General features: G+C 41.3%; 1 protein-coding gene and 1 long non-coding RNA gene across 6 annotated transcripts in view; one reads left to right on the plus strand and one right to left on the minus strand.

Moving 5' to 3' along the window:
* Positions 1–782: 782 nt before the first annotated feature.
* Positions 783–4,733, minus strand: LOC113927786. The gene is made up of 4 exons (XR_003521742.1): positions 4,640–4,733; positions 3,385–3,434; positions 2,506–2,833; positions 783–1,091 (listed from the first exon to the last, which is right to left on the minus strand). It is a non-coding gene; the product is annotated as an uncharacterized LOC113927786 (long non-coding RNA).
* Positions 4,734–5,564: 831 nt separating this feature from the next.
* Positions 5,565–23,078, plus strand: part of HS3ST5 (heparan sulfate-glucosamine 3-sulfotransferase 5) — a 266,124-nt gene continuing 248,610 nt past the window's right edge. For 3 of the 5 annotated variants that reach the window (XM_027603930.1, XM_027603925.1, XM_027603929.1), the window contains exon 1: positions 5,588–5,682. The gene's annotated coding sequence lies outside the window, so the exon portion shown is untranslated. Of the gene's footprint in view, positions 5,683–6,499; positions 6,685–23,078 lie in introns of those variants that run through there. The other 2 variants (XM_027603927.1, XM_027603928.1) reach the window with 2 other exon arrangements.

A 23,078-nucleotide genomic window follows, 5' to 3' on the forward strand; every position in this document is an offset into this window, starting at 1 on the left:
GCAAAAGATGATTTTAGAAAACTAAACATGGGATGCAATTAGAATTGGAAAACAATTGATAAAAACAAAACACAGACCTCAGAAGGTTGATATTGGAAAGCAATTTCCCAGTAGGGAGGAACAACCTTCCTAGGAATGCTAAATCAAGCCAAAAATTCTTCTCCTGGAGATCTTTCATAGTTACTTTTGCCTATCATTCCCCACCCCATACTACTAGAATTAAATGACTCATGCTCTACCTGAAGCATTGACTCAAATGAAAGCAACAACTTCTCTTAATTGCTCCAAAACTGGACTGAGACAAAGATGGAATATTCAATAAAGACTATGTTAATAATTTCAATTAATAAAGCAAATTTATCAGAGTATAATGAATTTTGACAATATGACTTGTAAAATTTAGCCTGTTTTCTGTAAGAGCAAGAATACCTCATTCCCATGGGACAAAGATGGGGAATCGGGAGAGATCTTGCTAAATTCTTTCCTTCCTTGCTCCTTTTCTTTCTCCACATAGTAACATGATCTTTGGCCTACAACCCTAGCACTTCCTAGATATCTTGATTTCTCTTGGTCTAGACCTGTACTGTCCAATATGATAGCCACTCACATACTGGCTATTGAATACTTGAAATGTGGCCAACCAAATTGAGATGGGCTGTAAGGGTAAGGACATACCAGATTTCAAGATAGAGTACATGTCTGAGTTCTCCATTGCTGCTATAAAAAATCACCATAAACCAAGTCGCATCAAACACCCACTTATTCTCTCACATTTCTGTGGTGCAGAAGTTGTGGTGTAGCATGGCTCAGCCGAACCCAAAGTATCAGTAGGGCTGTATTCTTCTCTGGAGATGAATCTGCTTCCACGATCATTCAGGTTATTGGCCAAATTCAGTTCCTTATGGTTGTAAGGGCAGGTCTCATTTCCTTCCTGCCTGTCAGAGAGGAGCCTCTTTCAGCTCCTGAAGACCTCCTGCATTCCTTGTCACATTAGCCCCTCCATCTTTAAACCAGCCACAGCATGTTGAATCCTTCTCGTGCTTTAAATTTCTCTGACTTCTTTTTCCCATCTTTTCTTGTTTTTAAGAACTCTTGTGATTAAAAAAAAAAGAAAGAAAAGAAAAAAGAATTCTTGTGATTAGATTGGGTCCACCCAAAAATCCTGGATAATCTCCCTATTTTAAAGTCTGTAAAATTAATTACCTCTGCAAAGTCCCTTTTGCTATGTTAATGTCACATATTCACAGGTTCCAGAGATTAGGGCATGGGAGCCATTCTATCAATCATAATTCAAAAAAAAGGGGGGGAAATATTTCATTAATACTTTTCCTATTTCTCATATGTTGAAATTGCAGTATTTTAGATATTGAAGCTTAAATAAAATATGTTATTGAAATTAATTTCACCTGTATCTTTTTACTTTTTATAACTATAGTATATTTGAAATTGCATGTATGGCTCACATGCTGCCTTGCATCACACTTCTATTGGCAAGCGCTAATCTAAACCTAGAGAGAGGTTAAGTCCTCTTTACCATCTTCATAGCCTGTGACACCTGTACAGTGGACTACCTCTTCTATAAGAAATGCTTCCCAGGGCACCTGGGTGGCTCAGTCAGTTGAGTGGCTGCCTTCGGCTCAGGTCATGATCCTGGAGTCTGGCGATCGAGCCCTGCATCAGGCTCCCTGCTCAGTGGGGAGTCTGCTTCTCCCTCTGCTCCTCATCCCACTTTCGTCCTCTCTCTCACTCTCTCTCTCAAATAAATAAAAAATCTTAAAAAAAAAAAAAAAAAGAAATGCTTCCCTTACAATCATGTATGACCTTACACTTTCAGGACTCTAACCACTTAAACATAGCACAATGCAAAAATCACAACTTTCAAACAAGAGATACTCAAGTACAGTGATAGATTATGGAGATGTGGGTGCAGGGGCTCATTTCCATATACAGGAAGGACCCCAGGCCACAACCAGACCTATAACCCTAGTGATTACTAAGCTTGCCCATGAGGGTAAGCTTTTATTCATCTTTTCATTTCTCTGTGGGTACATAGGGAGGTTCTTTGAATGAATATTTGCTAATCCAACTGAATCTAGACGTCAGCGATTGGCTACTTGAAAAAAATAAAGATGGGTTTTGGAAAATAGGTCAGCCATCTCCTCTTTCCTAATAATGACAAATACTTCCATGCTTTAACTGAGAGGATCAGCCTCCATTTAAACTATAAGCTTAACAATATTTAACGTTGCCTCTTTATGAGACAAGGGAATGTGATGATGCTCAGAAAAAGATTCTTTACCAAATGGTCACTCTAATTAACTAAATATTTTCATTATTGAGTGCTTTATTTGGCTTTGGTGACTAAACCAAACCAGAATCTATGACTGTTTTCAAAACTGCATTTTGAAAAGATTTTTTGGATGTGCCACTTTGTCTGATGTTTAGTTTTAATTCAACACAGTGCCAAAATGTTACTAGTGAATATATGAGACCCCAACCACCCACCTCTGTACTTCATCCAGCAAGCAGGAAGGCCAGGATATCTGTGGGAAGTGAAGAGCAGCACAGAAAAAAAGTGCAAATACCCCAATCTAATCCTCCAACCATGGACAAGGTAGAAACCCTTTCCAGAGCTTTGCTTCTCAATTTCGGGATCTATAGCTGCTCCCAGCCTCAGATGTGATCTTGCACAAGCTAGGCAAAATCACTTGACAATCTTGCCGTTGGTCCATCCATCAGTCCATGAGCTACTGAGCCAAGGATCCTCTGAGGAGAAGTTAGGCTTGCTGAGAAGCATAGGCTGCTGAGTGTTCCTCTCCTGCCAGACATAAACCTGAAGCAAGACAGAATTATGAGAAACCAGATTCATCTCACCCCATTGTCCTTCTCAGTAATCTTCCTGGCACGAAAGAAAAAGAATGAATACCAATATAAAGACAACATAAACATTTTAAATAAAGTTTACTAATTGAAAGGACAGATAGATGGAGTGAGGCATTCTTCAAAATCTATTGTCATGCCTTTGTGGACTTTATTGCTTATCAGCATTTTTTCCCCTCAAGAAAAACAGAACAGCAACATTTGTTCAGAGAAAAAGCCAATTGTGTAGCTTCCTTTTCTTACTGCTTTTATTGTTTGAGGTCTCTTTTAGATTATAATGTGGCATTGTGATTTTGAGATGGGGAAAAAAACAATCCCTTGTCTTTCAAACATAAGAATGTGATTGTATGCTATTGTTGCCAACAATGAGCTAAAGAGGTTAATGGATCACATATCTGGCAAACAGCCATTTTTCCTCCTGCTCAATATATTAAACAATATACATTCTGTTGTTGCTGTTGAGCTTATGATTTTGTCCACTAGTTGGTAAATAAGTTTACTTACATTTAAGTTATCTTTCTAGAACTCAGCAGCTTTGTCCTTCAGGCTGTATCCTGAAATTTAAATAAAGTGCACTTTCAGATCTGAGCTCGGGAGCTTTAAAAAAGTGATGGTAAGAGTAAGCCTGGAAAGGGGGTGAGCCGGCTGTTCAGTGAGAATCTAGAAATACTGTGCCTTGTGAATTGCATCCAACCTTTCATTTTCAGATTGCTGAATTAACAGAGTGAAATTACCATAATAAAAAGAAATGGATATGGAGAAAGCACCGCTGTTCTTTCTAGTGTTGTTGCCAGTGATCATTGTAACGGATCTCTAATTGCAAGGACAATCCTCTCTACCCCAGGTTGACTCAACTTTTGCATTCTGTGACTGTCATTTGAAAACAGACAAGCCATCAGAAGCAATAACGTGTGACTCTCCACTGACTTTTTTTGTGTGTGTTTCATTTGTACTATGGAATTAACAAGAGACCTAATGCCTCAACAGCCAAAAGAAGGCGGGGGGGGGGGGTATTTATTTATTTTTTAAAGGAAATTCCAGAGAGAAGAAACTTTATCAATAAGAAAGGTATTAGCTTTCCGGGGAATTTTGGTTGGGTGGCCATAGATATTAAGGGAGGGGACTAGAGCTGAAAGAGAAGCAGCAACACACCAGTTACAGATCAGGTGGGATCCTTTCGATCTGGTAAATAGCACCTAGAGTTCCCTGGTCGCTGTGTTGCAGGGTGCCAGGGGTAGGAGGGTCGCAGACTGAATTGGGAAGGCGAGTGTGCCTCTTGGGTTTGGGATTTGGACTCGAAAAAAGGCTGAGCGGTGATCTCAGCTTCCCAGCTAGGCGGTGATCGCCCCCTGTGACTCCGGATGCACACAGCACTCTGAGATCGGCCGCTGCCGCCGCCCGACCCATCACAGCCTCCAGCTCTCTTGCCTGGCAACCTGGAGCCACAGGCGAGCTCCCTGGACACCTGTGTGCCCCAAGCTCCGTGTCTAAGCCCCTCACCCCAGAGAGACCGGTCTCAGCTCCTCAGACACTGGGTCCTTCCGACTTTTAAGTTGCCAGGTTCTATCGCCCTGGTCACTACCGCGGGTTCCCCAAGCTTCGACCTCAGTAGGCGGGGCTGCCCTGCGCATCCCGCTGTCCACCGCCCTACCGGCCCGCGGCTCCCGCGCCTGGGTGGGACGGGTGGCGGCTCAGCCACCGGACCTCCGCCGCGGTGTAAATCCTCTCCTCCCTCCCCCTTCTCCGCCTAATCCCTGACCTCCCCTTGCAGCAAGCCGCTCCGGTGTGTGCGCCGCTCTCTCGGCTGAAGACACCTGCGCTTCCTTCCCCACCCTTCTCCGCCCCTTTCGCTGCGGTTTCTCACCGCCTTTGGGAGCTCGGGAGCGCCTGCTGGAGGAGGAGCAGGGGGAGGAGGCGGAGGGCGAGGAGTAGGGGCGGGGTGGGTGAGGAGAGAGCCTGGAGGGTGTGGACTGGCAGCCACTCTGCAGCTGGTCGCCGGGGACCGGGTCCCTCCCGCGTGCCCGAGTGATGGAGGGGAAGAGATTCGCTTAGACACACACACGCGCACACAGCTGGGCACGTCTCCGGGAGGCAGCTGCCGGCTCGGGCGCGCCGGGGGCCGGGCGGCGGCCGTGACAGCGCCAGCCGCGGGGAGCGGGCGCCCGCACCGCTTGGCACCGCCGGCTCCGAGACCCAGGAAGGGAAGATCCCAGCTGCACTGACTGTTGCTCTTTTGGGCAGATCGGGAGGGAGCAGGCTGCCCAAGAAGCTGTCACAGAGGACACCGGAGGCTCTCCCCTTGACGCTCAGAGTCCGGGGCCGCGCTGGTGCCCGCGTGGGGCGAGAAGGATGCGCACCTCCTCCCGCAGAGCGGCTGCGGGCCCGGACACTGCGTGGACTCGGGTTCCGGCGGCTGCCCGTGCCGTGCCTGCGCCGCGGGAGCGCGCCCTGCCGCACCTGGTTCCAGCCTCCCGGGGAAGTGCAGGCAACGCGCCCTAAACTCCACTACTTCGCACCCGCCTTCTCCCCCTTCCGGCTCCCCGCCTGGGACCTCGCCGCCGCCGCCGCCGCCGCCGCCGCCGCCTGCCTGTGGGGCCCGCCCGCCTCTTACTCTCACGCGCGCACGCACAGCGCGGTCGCTCGCTCCCATTCACGCAGACTCGCTCACCCCGGAGCCGGAGCCCGGGCTTCCGAAACTACTAGACCAACTGCCGCCGGGACTGCGGGAGCCGACCCGTGGCCGGGCTAGACCAGGCGCCCGCGCCCTGGGCTCCCGCCCCCGCCGCGGCGCCGGGGACGAAGGTGAGCTGGGCGCGCTGCTCGCCTCGCGCGGGGGAGGGACTCGGGCTCAGCGGGCTGAGAGCTCGTAGATTTGGGGAGGAAATGGCAAGAGAGGGGAATCGCCCAAGTGAGACCTCCTTGTGGTGCCAGCCGAAAGCACTTTGTGGGGCGCGGTTCTCCTAGGCAGTGCCCGGGGTAGACTTTTGAGACGTTCCCTGGGGCTCGGGGTTAAACTAGTGCGGGAGGGGAAACGGCGGGGTGATTCCCCGGGTAAATTTAGAGAGTCGTTGGTGTGAGTGGGTCAGTCTGTCAGCGGGCGCTGGGCGCTGCGCTCTGGGCTCTTTTTGAGGGAGAGAGGCAGGAAACACGCGTTAACTACGCTCCGCAGAGTTTGGGGGCTCGCGCCCAACCACTTCCCGGGGTGGCTGTGGGGCTGTCGCTTGGAGCGCGGGGCGGCTTTGGGGGCCTGGGGGGGCTGCGAGGCCGGAGCGGAGGGCGGGCAGGGGCTCAGTTAACTTGCGGGTCGGGTGCGTTGTTTGCCTGAGCCGACTCCCATCCCTCGCAGCCCCAGTCCCCGCAATCCTTCCCACCCACTCACGCTCCAACACACACACACACACACACACACACACACACACACACACACACACACGATGGATGCAGTCGAGGGGGCGGTCATATTATTAAGAGGTGCGCGAGGTTGCTGGATGCAGTCGAGGGGGCGGTCATATTATTAAGAGGTGCGCGAGGTTGCTGCGGCTTCTGACTGGAGCGCAGAGACTCTTGCTCCTTGGACTTAGGCGTTCGTTCGCCTTGGTTTAGGGAAGCGGGGAAGGAGCTCCTAGACTCTTGTGGACGCCTCTACCTGGCGGTTCCAGGTACACAGCGAGCAAGCCTCCGCCTCAACTCCGGAGTCACTTCACCCTGGTGGGCTCCGTTCTCCGGCTTCCCTCCTTGAGTGCTTTAGGACGCCCACCCAAGAGAGCTGCTGCTCTGATCCGTGGTTACCCCAGTGCTCACCCGGTGGGTCGGTCTCTCTCTCTCTGCCTCCCTCCTTCCCTCCCTCCCTCCCTGCCTCCCCATCTCTCCTACTTTCCCTCCCTCCTCCTAATACCACCTTCTTCTTGGAAAACATTGATCCCTTAAGGGGAGGTTTAATATTTGCAAAGTGCTTTATATCATATTACTTCGTGGGTACATTTAATTGCACTGTAACTCTTCTCTGATTTATGTAAACTTAGTCTGATAAATAGCATACAGGGTCAGGTTGAGGTGTGAGGGAGAGTGGGTGGTCGTTCTTTCTGTAAAGATGCTCAGATGCTCCTTTCTAAACAGATTTGCTAGAAGTGCTACAAGGCGGTGCTTCTGAAAGCTTTGCTCAGTAGTTTTGACATATTTCAGGGCTTTAGACAAATGTTTCCATTACAGTTTACTTCAAATTTACTCAGTTTCTATTCCAAGAAAAAGTTGAAGTGAAGATAAGAAAAGAGATTACAAATTTGGATATCAGAACTATTTTAAAAAATGTTTTTATTGATGTCAGTTATGTTGTAGCAGATTTTTTTTAAAGTTACCTTAGTGGTTTCTCCTAATGAAGCTCTTAAAAGGAGAAATGAAAACAATACTACTTACTCTCCTCCCTTTGTTTACAAATGGTCCTTGCTTAAAGTGACTGAATGAGCGGCAGGGTGGGATTCTTCCCTTGAGTATAAGTCAATCACCAGTGAACTGATGGAGATGCAGGAAGATACTGCACACAATAAACATAATGATGGAAGGAAACTGTTGTTTAACTACCTCTAGTGCAAAAAGTCTGAACAGTGAAATTGAAAACTGCTCTCACCGCTTCCAAATTACTCTGAACTATTTTAAAATACTCTTTTTTTCAATTAATAAAATGCATAGAAACATCATTAATGATGTAAATATTTTCAAATGGATGCCTAAATCAGGTAACGTGGGAAATTATGAGCATAGTATTTAGTGGAGTTTCACAGAAGTACTAGGATCATGGTTTCTAGGCTAAGCCAGACCTCATCCTCAGATTTTAACATTGGAAGTTGCCTTTTTGACATCTTTGTGAGGAGGTGCTCCTTACAGTGTTTTGATTATGCTTTCATCATTGTCCTTACCATTTCGCAGGCATACACAGATGTTTTTGAATGAATAACCTTCTTACTCACTGAATTTTCACTCATTCAAGAAGTATTTATTGAGCGCATGAGCACACACAGATATGCAAAGCTAAGCTGGATGTTATTTTAAATAACAGGGATTTTCGGTAGAAGCAGGATGCTTACTCCTACACCGTATAAAGAACTGCAGAGCAGTGGCTTACTTAGGGAAGCAGCATCTTGCCCAAAGTAGGTGGTCAACAAAGAGTTGTTGACTCAAAAATCATACGAGATGTTATCTAGCCAACTTCGCGTTCATCCTAAATTCCACCATTATTCTTAACCCACCACATCATTTAGATATGACTCAACTTCAGAGAATTGATGCTGACTTTAATCTTCTTGCTCTTTGTCTGAATACTTTGGAGAAATAGGACTACCCATGCACTGCTCTAGCTTTCCGTGTATGATTTCTGTGGAGCAGTGCCAGATCTGTATATGTCATTAGTATTCATTTGTGAGTAAATGCAAATGTTCCTGTTGCATTGAAAAAGTGAACTCAAATTCATAGAACACAGCAAATATTTTGCTCCTTTTCTCCTCTTTGTTTTTATAGTCTCCAAAACAGTAACGGCTCTTAAAAATGCAATCATATGTCAAAGAGCAGGTTAATTAAAAAAAAAAAAAAAGGTTAAGATTGTTTAGAAAAAGGAAAACATCTTATGGAAATTTTAGTTGAGGAGAATTTTCTTTGGCTCTCTTGACATGTCTGGCAGGATGGTCTTTTATTTTAGAGATGTTCATTCATGAATGAAATAACTCTCAAGATAACTTCCTAGTAAGGGGAGCTGGCAGAGGAGGGAATGCTTACTAAAAATGATGCCAGCAACTCCGGGAATAGAGTGTGAACAGTACCACTAGGTTTGTGCCATTGAAATTATGTGAATCCTTGTATATTTTATTGGTCTTTATGTGCATGCTTTTTTGGGATTTCTTTGTAGTACTTTATTTGAATATTTTCATATCTTGCAGTTAGCGCAGTTAAGTGAGGAGTTATTGTTTGGTAATGGAATTATAGTTTGTTTTCAGAAAAGGTAAGTAGTTTGAAAGAAGAGAACAAGTTGAGTTCAAGGACTAATTATGCAAACCCCAGATTTATCTTCATTCAAAGTTTATCCTTTTAATGTAGGGAGGGGGACTTCAAAACTCCTTAAACTCTCTTTATGACCTAAATTGCTGCTATTTAGAAAAACCTTACATTTTACTTTTTCTGCAAATTTAACATGAATTCTTTGAAACCAGTGCAAGTGTAACTTTTTCCCCTCCAGAATCTACTTTAATTGTTGATAAATTACGCTCACTCTGGAATCAGTATTTGTTTCTGAGAGTCATGATGTTATCCTAACCTTTACAGCAGAAGTACAATTAAAGCAAGTTATTTATAACTGCATTTAAAAATCACTGATCTAAGTCAAAAACATTTCAGAGCAGCTAACACTTAACAAAAGCAGAAGCAAAAGGTTATATCTGGAGATCCACATTTAAGGTATAGGCAGGAAAAATGGACTTCTATAGATCACCTATGCAAGTTCCATTATCATGTCTTAGTTAACATTTGGTGCAATGGATTATTTTCCATTTTCTTGAAAAGTTTTATGAAAGAAAACTATGTCAGTTTAAAAAATGGTTGAAGAGTTGGTTTGCTTTTAGCCCACTTTACCTGGATTGTGCATGAGAGGTGGGGAAGTTTTATATGTGAACACATATGCTTTTAGATATATATATGCATATATACTCATATGTATACATATACAGTTTATCTTTATATATTGATTTATGTTTCTGTATATTTCTGTGCTTTGTCTAATAACTTTAAATAATAGGAAGAGAATCTCCTTTGTGGCATATATAGTTTGTGAAGTCAGCATCATCTTGAGAATGGTATACAAATGCTCAGATACTTTGATGTTAAAAATTGCAGTGTATTCAGCATTTTTGAACAATTTAAGAAGCTCTCATCATAACATTTAATATGTGCCTCACTGTCCAAAGAATTCTCCTCATATTAACTCATTTAATTCCAGTAGCCACCCTGTTCTCCCTGGTTTTACAGAGGGAAACTAAATAGGTAAAGTGGGTCTAATCCTCATCCCCATTGAGAAGGTGAGGGAGGTGAGGTGCAGTGGACCTCAAGAAATGCCTCCAGCCCCACAGCTCCTAAATGGCTGAGGCGGCATTCAAGGCCAGGCTGTCCACTATGCTATGCCACTGCTCTTGAACAGATATTTTTTTAAAATAAGGGGCCGAGTGGGGAGCAAGTGAAGTGGTAAAACAAATACATTCTAGCGGCTGAGATTTATGACAATTATAAACTTTGAGTGAATTCTTAAGGAGTTCATGAGGAAGGCAGTTGTCATGAAGCACCCACATAACCTGAGCTAGAGTAATAACAGAGCAGAGCTATAACTTAATGTAGTTTTTAATGGACTCAATAATTTTCTTAGGTTCAGCTCCTTTTAAATTAGGTAAGTTAAGAACTGATACCATATTTAAGTAGTTTTAATAGCTCAGAGGATCTGGTCCTGAATGTTTTATGCTTCCCATAATATCCTTATAATGTGAACTTCTTGTGTAGAGGTCAATGATATGTGTTACTATATGGAAATTGCCAAAGGAATCAGAGTTTTTTATGAAGGTGTGAAATGAGACTTAATCTGTTCTGATGTACAGGACATACAAGTAGGCATCCAATTAATGTTTACCGCATGAATTGATAGAGGGTATTCTACAAGTTGCTAGTCCAGAGGTTAAAAAAAAATTAGTCTTTATATTGCACTGTGATTTAATATTGAATAGACTTTTTCCTTTGTCATGATCTCAGGACATTACTGTCTATGAAACCCTGTGGAATAATAATCTTTATGGGACTGAATGGCCTGAGATAGGAGGAGAATGGCATAAGGAGGGTGAAATAATAAACTCATTAAAATGTTTCAATTTAGAAAGTTGACAAAAGGAAAACTGCCATAATTGTACCTCTTATTTTAAAAAAGCATATAAGACATAACAAACATTAAGTAACACAATCTTTACACTGCTCATGAGGTAGCACAACTGTCCTATCATAAATATTAACAATCTTACCCAGTGTATAGTTTGGAGAACTATTTAGGAACGTATTACCATATCACTGTAATCTCTCTACTGTAGCTCACTAACTCAAGTCAATGAAAAAAAATCACAATGCTTTTGAATATGCCTCAACATAAATAAGGCACTTATTGTAGTATAAGTACTGGAGTCAGACAGAGCTGGCTGAATTAGAAGCCCTGCTTCACGGTTTATTAGCTGTGGGATCTTGGGCAAATTACTTAACCTTTCTATTTCTTAGTAATATTCTTTTATATGGTTATGGGAATACCAATTCTAGATTTCCATAGGATAATATATGTAAAATGCCTAGCATAGAGTGTCATACATGGTAAAGGTTTAGGAAATAGTAATTGATATTGTTGTTATCATCATCACCTTTAACATCACCATAACATCACAGATGGTTAAACATAATAGGCACATTATTCTCTATTTATCTATTTATACGTATGTGTATTTTGTATGTTTGAATTGGTTGTTCTTCATTGTAAAACATAGATTCTATGGGTTCTCTTACTATTGAGGGAAAGGTATAAAGAGAAGAAATTTGTGTGTCAGACTGATTCTAAATAAAAGCCCGTGTCAAGCGTAGAAATTACGAGGAGGCTTTTGGGTCAGCTACTTCACTATTTTTTTTTCCTGGGCCTAGCTATACATTTTCACACAATTCTTTGGAAGGTATAACCTCTTCTACAGATGTAGTTAATGGGGAAGAACAAAAGGCATTGAAAAGCATTGAAATATTTATATTTATCTTTATATCCAATATGAGTTGAAGTGTTAGGATAAAGAGAAATTTCCTTCTCTTTTATATATTTTTTTCTTTTTTTATATTTTTATACCATATAGAGTTTGTGGTTTAAAGTAAAAAGCTGTTTTCCAACTCTGGTCATTAAACTTAAGTAATATAATTTAAAAGGTTAAATTTAGTTTTATTCTTAGAATTTTTTATTTTTTTTTAAGATTTATTTATTTGAAAGAGAGAGAGAGCACGTGTGTGCGCATGTGATGGGACATGGGGCAGAAGGAGAGGGAGAGAATCTCAAGCAGACTCCCTGCTGAGCAGGAGCCCAACACATGGCTCCATCCCTGGACCCTGAGATCATGATCTGAGCCGAAACCAAGAGTCGAATGCTTAACCAACTGAGCCACCCAGGCGCTCCTATTGTTGTTTTTGTAACTTATTTAATTCTGATAGATATGTGTCTATCAAGCTCAGGAACTAATTTTCCTTTGTGTTTAGTTTGTCCTAATGAATATACCTATTTATCTCTTTATCTTTGGAAAAATAATAAATGATACTAGATAAAATTTAATCTTTACTATGTACCAAGCATTATACAGATCTTAACACATTTCATTCCCACGAAGCATTCAGTGGGACATATGTTATTAATCTTTCCATTTCACAGATGAAGAAATTGAGGCCCAAAGAAGTCCTAGAGCTAGAGGAGTGGAGCCATGATCCAAACGCATGCCATCTGGCCTAGAGCCCACGTGTGCCCACACCAACAGACTTCTCAGGAGCATTTAGCCCCAGAGCACCATCCCTGGATTTCTGGGCCTTGAAACTCATGCCTCCCTATTTCCCTGTATCTTTACTGCAATAAAAGCGGGATTTATTTTTAATAAAGTTTAATTTCTTGGCTTTGTCATATCACACTATTTTCCACTGTATATGCAGCAGCCACTAAAGCAAAGAATGAGACCATATTAATTTTTAGTAAACTATTGGATCTATTTTTAAATAGATTTAAATAGGTCTGCCAAGATCCTGCTAAATAGTTGCATCCGTGCTCTGTATGCAATGATAGGGAACTGATACTCGATGCTAGTGGAATTTCTTCATCTGGTGAGCCAGCTGCCTGTGGGCTGAACTTCCTAATTGCCTTACTTTTTCTGAGCTGAATGAAATAGTATAGGATATAGGGCATTGGAAATGGGCTTTTTCCCAGGGACACAGTGTCGAGAAGTGGAAAGGCTCGAGACTGGGGAGCTACAGGGTTCCTGCAGATGTGGATGGTTCCTTTCTGTTAAGAATAGCCAGAAAAGGTCCAGAGACCGTTCCATTGTGCACCTAAGTGTTTCTGAAGGGCAGGGATTATGCTTTACTATGTTCTCATTATCTTTATTTCCATGGTGTTTGGCACATGGTGAAATGGGGCAGATACAGGGCTTCTTCCTTTGGGCATTTCAGAACCTAGAAAACAGAGCTGAGGGATCCAGACAGAGGGAACATAGGAGACAGGCAGAGACAGAAAACAGGGACAGACATTGGGGTGCATGAGGGAATGATGGGCCAGCAGATGGATTGGTAGCTAGTGGGAGTACTTCTTTCCATTTTATTTTTATTCAGGTATGGCTCTATTTCTCTTCCCCCCCATCTACACTAAATGTACAGTGCCCACTTAACCCTGATGTCTGACTCTTTAAAGTGAAGAACATTATTGCCCATTATCCTGATAGCAGTATCCGGCACACCAGAAAATCCTAATAAATATCAGCTATAATTATTGCCTGATTTTCTAAGAACTTTAGGGTAAAGTTCAAACTAGTTCAACATTTAAAGCTCTGTTTTTTGTTCAGTCAGGTGTTTATCTTATTCTCATACCCTGTCCACTCTGAGATGAGCAACTGGGCAATGAAGGGTTACTATAGCAGCATTTCATTTTGGAATTGCTGAATTCTTTTTTTTTTAAGATTTTATTTATTTATTTGACAGAGAGAGCACAAGCAGGGAGAGTGGCAGGCAGAGGGAGAAGCAGGCTTCCCGCTGAGCAGAGACCCTGACATAGGACTCTATCCCAGGACCCTGGGATTATGACCTGGGCCGAAGGCAGATGCTTAACTGACTGAGCCACCCAGGCATCCTGGAATTGCTGAATTCTATAAATACTAGCATCCTTTGAATAAGGAGTGCCCAAAAATAAGATCAAGGGCTTGAAAATTTATATGTACCATTACTTTTCTAATGGGACCTCTTGTCAAATAATGTCTATTATTTTTCTCTTCTCTGTTGGTGACATTATTTAATCCAGACACTCAAGAAAAATGAGAAACCAAGAAGAGTAGTTATAAGGATCATAGTAGGAATCATTTTGTAATGCTCCTTCTTCTCCTCCAGTCTGTCACCAAGACATGCCAGCTGGGCCTCCTAAACTCATACCTATCCCATCAGCCCTAGTGTGCCTGCTTCAGTTCAGTCAGAACTTCTCACCTGAATCACACCAGCTTCCTCACTGGTCAGGTCTCTACTCCTTGTCAGAACTTCTGCAATTTTTTCCAAATGCAAACCTGATCATGTCATCCCCCTGCTTAACAACCTGCAGCATCTTTGCTTTTAGGGTAAAGTTCAGACTAGTTCAACATTCAAAGATCTTACTATTCCAAAGGCCCAGCCTGGGACTCGTCTCCCCTTTACTCCAACATGAGGTCCCTGTTATTTGGAGATTGTAGGCAAGGATAGAGCATGTTCGTTCACACACCATGCCTTTGCACATACTGCCCATCTGCCTAGAGTGCTCTCTACTTGTCTAACTTCTCCTTGTTTCCTTACCTCTTTCCTTCTTGCAGCCTACCCACCCCCAGCCAAACCAGGATGGGTTGGCTTTCTAGTGTATGTCTTCTCTATATAGATCATACTCTTTAATTATTGGGTTGTTTGTTAGTGGCCTCCCGACAGGCATATATGCACACTCCCTCCACCCCGGTCAGTATCTGTATCTCCGGTGCCTAGCATAGTGTCTGGAATATAGGAAGCACTAAATACACTTGTAATATTGGAGAAAGAATCACCATATCCTTCCCTCTGCCTTGCTTTTTTTCCACCTTTTTCTTACTCACTGACTTGCTTGATTTATTTTGGTATACACTTACTGAGCAATGACTGTGTAACAGGCAGTGGGTTGGGTGCTGAAGAGGTCAGTGACTCAGTCCTTGCTCTCAAGGAATTTGCAAGTCCAAGAGCAAATCCAGCTGGTAAACAAATGGGTGGTACTCGGTGTGCTAGATGATGGAGAGAAGATATAGTGAATGTGCTAGATGATGGAGAGAAGATACAGTGAGGACACAGCATGAGGAAGAAGGTCCCATTCTGCCTGAGATCAAAGAAAACTTGCTCCCCACCCCCATCCCATTTCCCCTCTTCAACAGTTTTCTCAGTGTCCATAGGTAAGCATCCATCTAGCAAGACTACTACTTTTTAGGAGTAGATTTCGGTCTCTCCATTTTTCTAATAATGGTCTATAAAGAACCTAGACAGTTTTAATTTTTATTTTCTACCTATAAGACTCAGAAAGTTCCATAATAGTCCATGAGCTCATTTTTGAGTTTTTCTTCTTTTCAAATTCTTTTAAATATATCTAATTGTCATTTATTAATGATTTTTCCCTATAAAGCAAGATACTTTGTTTAATCAATTATGAGTATTTACTTAATGTGAGATAAAAATTTCTCTTCTCTTTTAAGATTTGAAATAAACATGAAATTAAATTCTTTCACTATGACCAAATGGAAAACTCCGTAAAGCCGAAAGATTAGCTAATACCATATAATAAGCACATTAACATCCTATCTAGTTCTAAAGAAATAGAAATGGCCTTTTGATTGATATGTGTATATATATATATATATTTTTTTAGGGCAGGGAGGGGCACAGGGAGAGGGGAGAAAGAGAGAATCTCAAACAGACTCAATGCCTAGCATGGAGCCCAACTTGGGACTTGACCTCATGACCCTGAGATCATGACCTGAGTTGAAATCAAGAGTCGGACACTTAACTGACTGAGCCACCCAGGTGCCCCTCAATATATTTAATAGGAAACATTTTTAGGTGTGTGTAGCTGTTCCCCTGGTGAGTAACCAAACATACAAATAAAACAAGAAATTCCTTTCAAAAATTCAAATACAACATTACCTTCAAAAGCATGACATATATAATATACTATTCTCTAAAAATATTGATGCATGTAATATAGTATTTAAACTATTTTAGCTGACTTCTTTTATTATGGTATTATTTCTAAAATTAAAAACAAAACAATATTAAATATTATGTTATTTGCTTCCCCTGAAGTACATAAAAGCATTGATATTCCCTGGTTGTATAGACATTACATTCCCACTGTATGCCTTAAAGCTGAGAGAAAACCAGGTGCAATATAAAAGTAGAATCAAGTTAATCCTGTTTGCTTTCAGGTATAAATTTATTTTACTTTGAAATTTTAAACTGTTGTAAGAATTTAACTATATTCTGTTTTAAAAGGTGCCTTAGCTAAGAGTATATATGTACATACATATATGTGATAATTTATTATGTATAATATATTCATATTAACTCATTGTATGTGTGTGTGTATATATACACTCATATGTGTGTGTGTGTGTATATATACACACACACACATATATAACTTGATAACCAAATAATTCTGTTGCCTTGACAAAGGATATAATTTTATTCTTTTGCAAGCATGAAGTTCTCCGCGACCTAATTCCAGTACAATAACAATCAGCCATTTTTGATCTACAGGTGGTTCCCTACATACATTACGTGTTCCAAAATATGTTTGAAGATAAAATGTCAGAAAACCAAACAAAAGACGTATATTTGTTTTAAGAAGATGATCATAGAATTTACCATCCAAGCTGGGATACTTTTGAAAGCTAAACAAATATACTAATAATTATGCTGAGAGAGAAGAATATTGTAAGATGCCTGCATGGAGACCAGCCCTGGGAGCCTGGGCCTGCACCATCATCGCTTACCCAACACAGGGCTGGAGCACACATTCTGACAAAACACATGTTAACAGTGTTTGTGCTTGCACTTCCTTGATACAAAAAGTGGGCTCAAGGAGGAAGATTTTTTCTTCTTTGAGAAGACAGTCAAGTGGGTCTTAGCTCCCCAAGTTGGCAAAAGGGAGCCTGATGTTGGAGGGGGTGCAGGCAGAGAAGGAAATGAGATCTTTGTGAGCGTGTTGCACTGGGGAACCTGTGGATGCTCATGTTCTCCCCACTCCATCATCACCAGCCCACGGGTAGGAAGTGTACCTCCGGCCCTGCTGTCTAAACACTTGCCACCAAATATCCCTCACTGGCTTCAGCCAGCTGGAGTGGGAAGCAAGTAACAATACCGTGACGATAGCGCTAAGTCATCACTCGTGCATTTGGCAGCTCTTTCTTGAGCACCTACTATATTCCAGGAATGTTTCAGCTGATTCAAAAGACTGTTTGGCATATGACAGGCTGTTTAAGGATGCAGTGAAATTGTCATAGGAAGCCATAAAAGCCAAAAGATTTCAGAGGTCTCACCACAGTCCATGTTTGTCTTAATGGTTTTTCCCTTTGAATAAACACTACTTCTTGAGGAGCTGAGTAGCTATTTAGTGTGTTCTTTCTTCGACTGAGATGCTGATCACTTGAAGTTTTTAACATTTTTGTTTCTTAGAAATATGTGGAGTAACTCATGTATTCTCAGTAAAGGAGGTAAGGGAAAAGGGAGACTTTATACCATTCCCACTGGACCTTGCATCCCTTACCCAAGGAGGAAGGAGACCCAGGAAAAAGAATACAAGTTAGTGTCTTTTGCCTACTATATTTCAAAAATACATTCTACTAGTTTTACCTTTTTTCATTATTTTCCATTGGGAAAGCTTTTTTTTTTTTCCTGTCTGGGATGAACAACCAAATTATTAATTATATTTAAATAATGTGCTGTATGCAGAAGAATAGCTGCCAAATTTGTTGGGACCTATAACAAGATAATTAATTATCCAGTACCACAAGGACTATTGGAGTGTTGGATATAAAACAGATGGTGGGAGAAGAAGGATGAGGCAGTCAGGAGGCTGTGAGGGGTGTGATAAGTCTTTGAGCCTGTGTGGGGTAAAACCACTTGTGCGCCAAGCCCCCTCGTTCCCCCTGCTGTGTTTTTCCCCATTGATCCTTCCACCACGCCATCACTTCACTCCTTCAGACTCCAGCTTCCCCTTCCCACTGCCGCCACATTCATTTTCAATGTCAGGGGAAGGAAGGGGAGGTGAGGGTAGGAGGTGTGCTCCCCTTGGACCCTGGACACAATGCCAGCATCTGTGGCCGCTCCAGTACCTGTCCCGTGCAGGGAGTTGGGCTGCCATAACCTTTGTCCTGACATTGCTTGTAGGCAGGTAGATCAGAGCTTTTTAGAGTTTTAGGCTCATTTCAGAATCAGCTAAGATAAATTAGTATTATAAACAAAAGCCATGATATTTTTCATTTGTAAATTTTGAAGATGTAAGCTGAAGTCAAACATTTTCCCAGAGAAAAACCTGGTTGAATATCCTTGAAAAAAGTATAGAAGAAATAGTTACTACCCCCGTGCACCTTTCAAAGCGGTACTCCTCTGTCTAGTACATTTGTGAGAATTAGAAGGTGCATTTGTACTGAACTCTACTTGATGGTAGAGATTATAGTGATTTCACTATTGATGCTTTTCTTACAGATTACCATCGTTGTATTTTTAACTCTGAAAAGTCACAGTACTTGTTGGTGTTACAGAAGGGTGACATTTAGATTTCAGATATGAAAAAAACTATTTAATTGCAAACTTTATTACTCATGCGCCAAAGAAATACAGAATAACCCACTTAAGGTATCTTGACAGTAAAGTTACTCATTGATCATAAAAAAGAGTGAGTTTCTGATCTGGGGAAGCCAGCAGTCACCTTGCCTATCCCACCCTCTCAATATCAGGCCCCTCTTTTATCATTTAAAGTAGAGCTCCCTAAAATAGATTACACTGACAAGTAGAAATTACTGACAGCTGCATTTAATTAGCAAAGCAGATTCCTGCTCATGACAATAAAGTATTATTACATGTTTAGCATTAGCACTGGCAGTGAAAGAGGTGACTTTGCTAACACAGAACTAGAAGACCTGTTTTCTTTATTTAAAAATACACACACAGTTTGGCTGGAATGAGCTGGTGCTACGTGGGAGTGTCTGTGGTTACAAAAAGAAAGAAAAACAACAACTGTAAAAGTGGTTTAAAAAAAACAACAACAAAAAACCAGGCAGGTTGTACAAGGAATAAAGAGTAGTCCAGTGCCAACCACTGGCTCCCAGTCTGGAATTGTGTGTCATTGTTTTTGTGTCTGAGTCTGTGTGTATGTCTGGGGCTGGGGCAGTGGGTGTTTGGATGTCAGAGAGAGAGAAATACAATTAACCCATGTAAACTAGTAATTTCTGAATTACATTACATTAAGACACTGTTGTGTTTTTTCTTTTCTTCTTAACCCGATACACAACTCTAGCTTGTAGAGTATTTGAAAAGTATATGCAGTCAAATTTCAGATTTAATATACACTCTGGATTTTAAAGTTGATTGTACGTTCCATCCATTCCTTCTGATCATATAGGCTTGTCCTTTATCTTTTACTGCCCCTGTTATTTCTCTGCTACTTCCCGGTGTTGCTCTCACCTGGAATTCTTACTAAGAACTTAGAAGGGTGAGGGGCACTTGGGTGGCTTGTGTGGCTCAGTCGTTAAGCGTCTGCCTTCAGCTCAGGTCATGATCCCAGGATCCTGGGATCGAGCCCCACATCGGGCTCCCTGCTCCGTGGGAAGCCTGCTTCTCCCTCTACCACTCCCCCTGCTTGTGTTCCTTCTTTCGCTGTGTCTCTGTCTGTCAAATAAATAAATAAAATCTTAAAAACAAAAAAGAATTTAGAAGGGTGAGACTCCAAACATCACAGTAGGTGGTCAGTATTTCCTACGGTGCTGCCTTCCTGACCTCACCAGTCCGCAGGGGAGAGCTAGCTGCTGCTGCTTGTGGAGTAGGAAGGACCGTGGAGAGCACCAACACTAGCGCTTCTTGACTTCAGTGACATTTGCTGTTTTCATTATTTAAATCTTTTACTCAGGACATGTGAACAGATCCGCTTATTGTGGCATTATCAGCAGAAACCAGTCCCAGAACTTAATATATTTTCTCCCATTTGTGGGACCCAATTCTGAAACAGTTACTGGAGGTCCCAGGTCTGAAGTAAGAAGAATGATGTTGCATGTCTGGAAGGTGTTTTTATGAGATGGCCATAGTATGTTTCCACAATGCTGCTTTAAGTTATCTGGATAGCATTTATTTTTTATGTTGTAAAAATAGACTCAGTATAATATACTGCCATCTTGTAACTTGCCACTATAAATGCTATATTCCTAAAAGCTTATGTATCCATGGCAATAAGAGGCAAAATGAATATGAATCAAGGAATCCTAAATTGATCCTCAAAAAAACTTCCATCCTCAAACTGGTCAGCCGACTTCGAGAACTTAACCTTCTTTGTTTTTCCTCCTCTCTCCCACTCACCCTCTAGTGGACATGAGCTAAAGAACAAGGGGGCTGCAGCAAGAACAAGACAGTCTGCAGCAAGGTAAACAGTGGAGATTGCACAAAGAATGGGGCCAACCCACTAGTTTGATACTTACCAATATGCACAAGTACACTGTGACCACAGACTGAGTTCACATCCCCAGACTGGGCACTATACCATCTTTGTTTACTAACACTGCTTATTTTAACTAGCAAAGGTATTTAAAAGAAAAAAAAAATTAGGAGTGTATCTCTGTTTCAAGGAGCTTTTGCAAAAAGTGAATTTTAAGAAACAGCATTGGTATGGATACTAGATATAAATATGTAAGTGAGCATTTAGTTGAGACCTATGAAGAGTTATTTTGATTATTAAACTGCAAAACTTCACTAACATCCTAAATTTAAAGCCCTACTGAATCTTGTTAATACATTGGCATTTAAATCGTATTAAGAATAGAGGTTTATTTTTATTTTGTGCTTTAGAAACCAACCAAGAATAGAAGATTATTCACTGAAAACAGTTTATAGGATTCAAGGACATTGACTGAAAAGAAGTATTGTGATCATTGAAATTGCATATGTTTGACAACTCAATGTTTCAACTATAAAACTTTCCAAAATTAGATCTATAAAATTGGAAATTCTACTATGCATCTGCTCTAATTGCTGCACTAGTTCATAAATTAGTACTGAGGAATGAAGGCACAAATATTCTCTTTTAAGAACATCTTTGACTTTTAATATTGTCATTACTCAGAATTCCATATTCAGTCATTAGGCAGATACTTCTTGAGGGCGTACTGTGTGCCATAGAGATGAACAAAACACAGTCCTTAGACTTCATGGAGTCAGGTGAGAAAGCGAATTCTTACATTACAATTAAATAAGGACTAATTCATTGTCATTTCTTCCCTCCTACCAACTAGAATGTAAACTCCACGGAGAACAAGAATTTTTGTTCACCAATGTACCCTGAGTATGCCAGAGTATTGCCTGGCACATAGTACGTGCTCAATAAATACTTATTGAATGAAATCATAGTTATAGGACATATTAAAGAAGAGTAGAGGAACAAAGAAGAGACTATGAGGGAAAGGAGTAAGAAAGTACTTCCCTTAGGAGGTCAACCGTGAACTCAGTCTAGAAGCTCTAAATGGAAAATTACTTGAGTAAAGCTTTTAGGGGCCTTATATACCTGCTTAAAGCTGAGTGGGCTTTTTTTTTTTTTCCTTTTCATTTCCTTTTCGTTGTTTTTTTCTTCTTTTTGTCTTGAAACATGCCTAACATTGAGTCAAAGAAATACTTGACAGCCAAAATAGTAAACAAGCAATTTGAATCTTGGGATGCAGCAAAACTTCTTGAGACACTTCTCTCCATCTCTCTGTGTGTATTTCACATGCACAATAGCCTTAAGCAAAAACTACCTTCTCTGCTAACTCCTAAGGAAACCATCCACCAAACCCAACCCACCTTAACAAAGAAATAACACTTTCATCATGTTTCTGTCCCACCATATTGTTGAACCAGGTCCTCTAATTTCTATCAAAATTGGTCTAGGGTACACAGTTTTAAATTGGGACAGCCTTTGTTACAAAGCCTAGGTTAACTTTGTGGTTTAAATAGGTTCTTATTTAAACCCTTGATCAATTGTGCCTAGATAACTAACCCTATCAAGTTGACTTGTAGAATCCTTTCTGCTGCAAGCCATATCTACTGCAGTGGATTCATAAATCATTTACAGATGCTAAATTTAGTAAACCATTCATTCAGAAAGTGGGAGATTAGGCTGATGCATTCAAGGTTCATTTCCTACTGCAAAGCAACCCAAACGGTTTTTCAAAATCTTTGTTTAAATGTTCCTTTCTCTACACTGGGACCCAGTGTAGACATTTCCTGAATGTACAACAGTCATTTCCTGGTTTCACAGTACTTCATTGATTAGCCATATCACTGAAGTTGTTCTGTGCTATAATGCCCCTTAAGTTGGATAAAACACATTATCCTCAAGTGGAATCACTAGAAAGCATGAGTGGTGATCCCACAGACTGGTATAAGTGAACGTCTATAATGGGGGTTTGCTCAAGTGCGCAGATCTATTCCTGGTCCATCTGAATGCACTTGAATATGTTGACCAAAAGTCTTCTTTCAGAATGTCACCATACCGAGAGACTATTGATAGACTTTGTGCATCCAGTTGTCTCAACATTTGGAATAGGCTTAGGCTGGAGGAGGCAAAGGACATAAAAATAAATCAATAACTGACAAGTGATGCCTAAAATGCACAAAGATATAGTTTTCCATGAAATACCCTGGTTCTTTTTCTAAGGGAATTTATCTTGATGGGCAAGTATCTGTAAGAAACTCAGGAGAATAAATCTTAGCCTACATAGTGATTAAATAATTTGGGGGGAAGGGTGTTCATTTTTTAAAACTTGGAGTCAGAGCCATCAAACTAATGTTGCATCAAAATGTTTTAGGTCCAAGGATTTTGTTCTATTGTACTGTGATTGAATGTCAAAAGCCATGTGTAAATGATGAATAAAAGTGATGAGCTGAAACCAGAAACCTACCCATGTTAAGAACCACTTGCCCCTCCAGGGCCAAGTTAGAAATGAACGTTTTCAGAAAAGACATTCAAGGGAACACAAGTATAACTCTCTTCACCTGATCACCTGAGTGGTAGAAAAGCTTCTACCACTTAGAAGCTTTTCAGTTTTTCTCACCCAGGAATTATACTGGGTGTCAGTGATACCTGGCAGCTGTTGTCTAAAGGGGACCATTTCAAGAAGGCACATTTATGTGCA

This window comes from Zalophus californianus, chromosome 7 (assembly GCF_009762305.2).
Source record: "Zalophus californianus isolate mZalCal1 chromosome 7, mZalCal1.pri.v2, whole genome shotgun sequence".
Taxonomy (NCBI): domain Eukaryota; kingdom Metazoa; phylum Chordata; class Mammalia; order Carnivora; family Otariidae; genus Zalophus; species Zalophus californianus.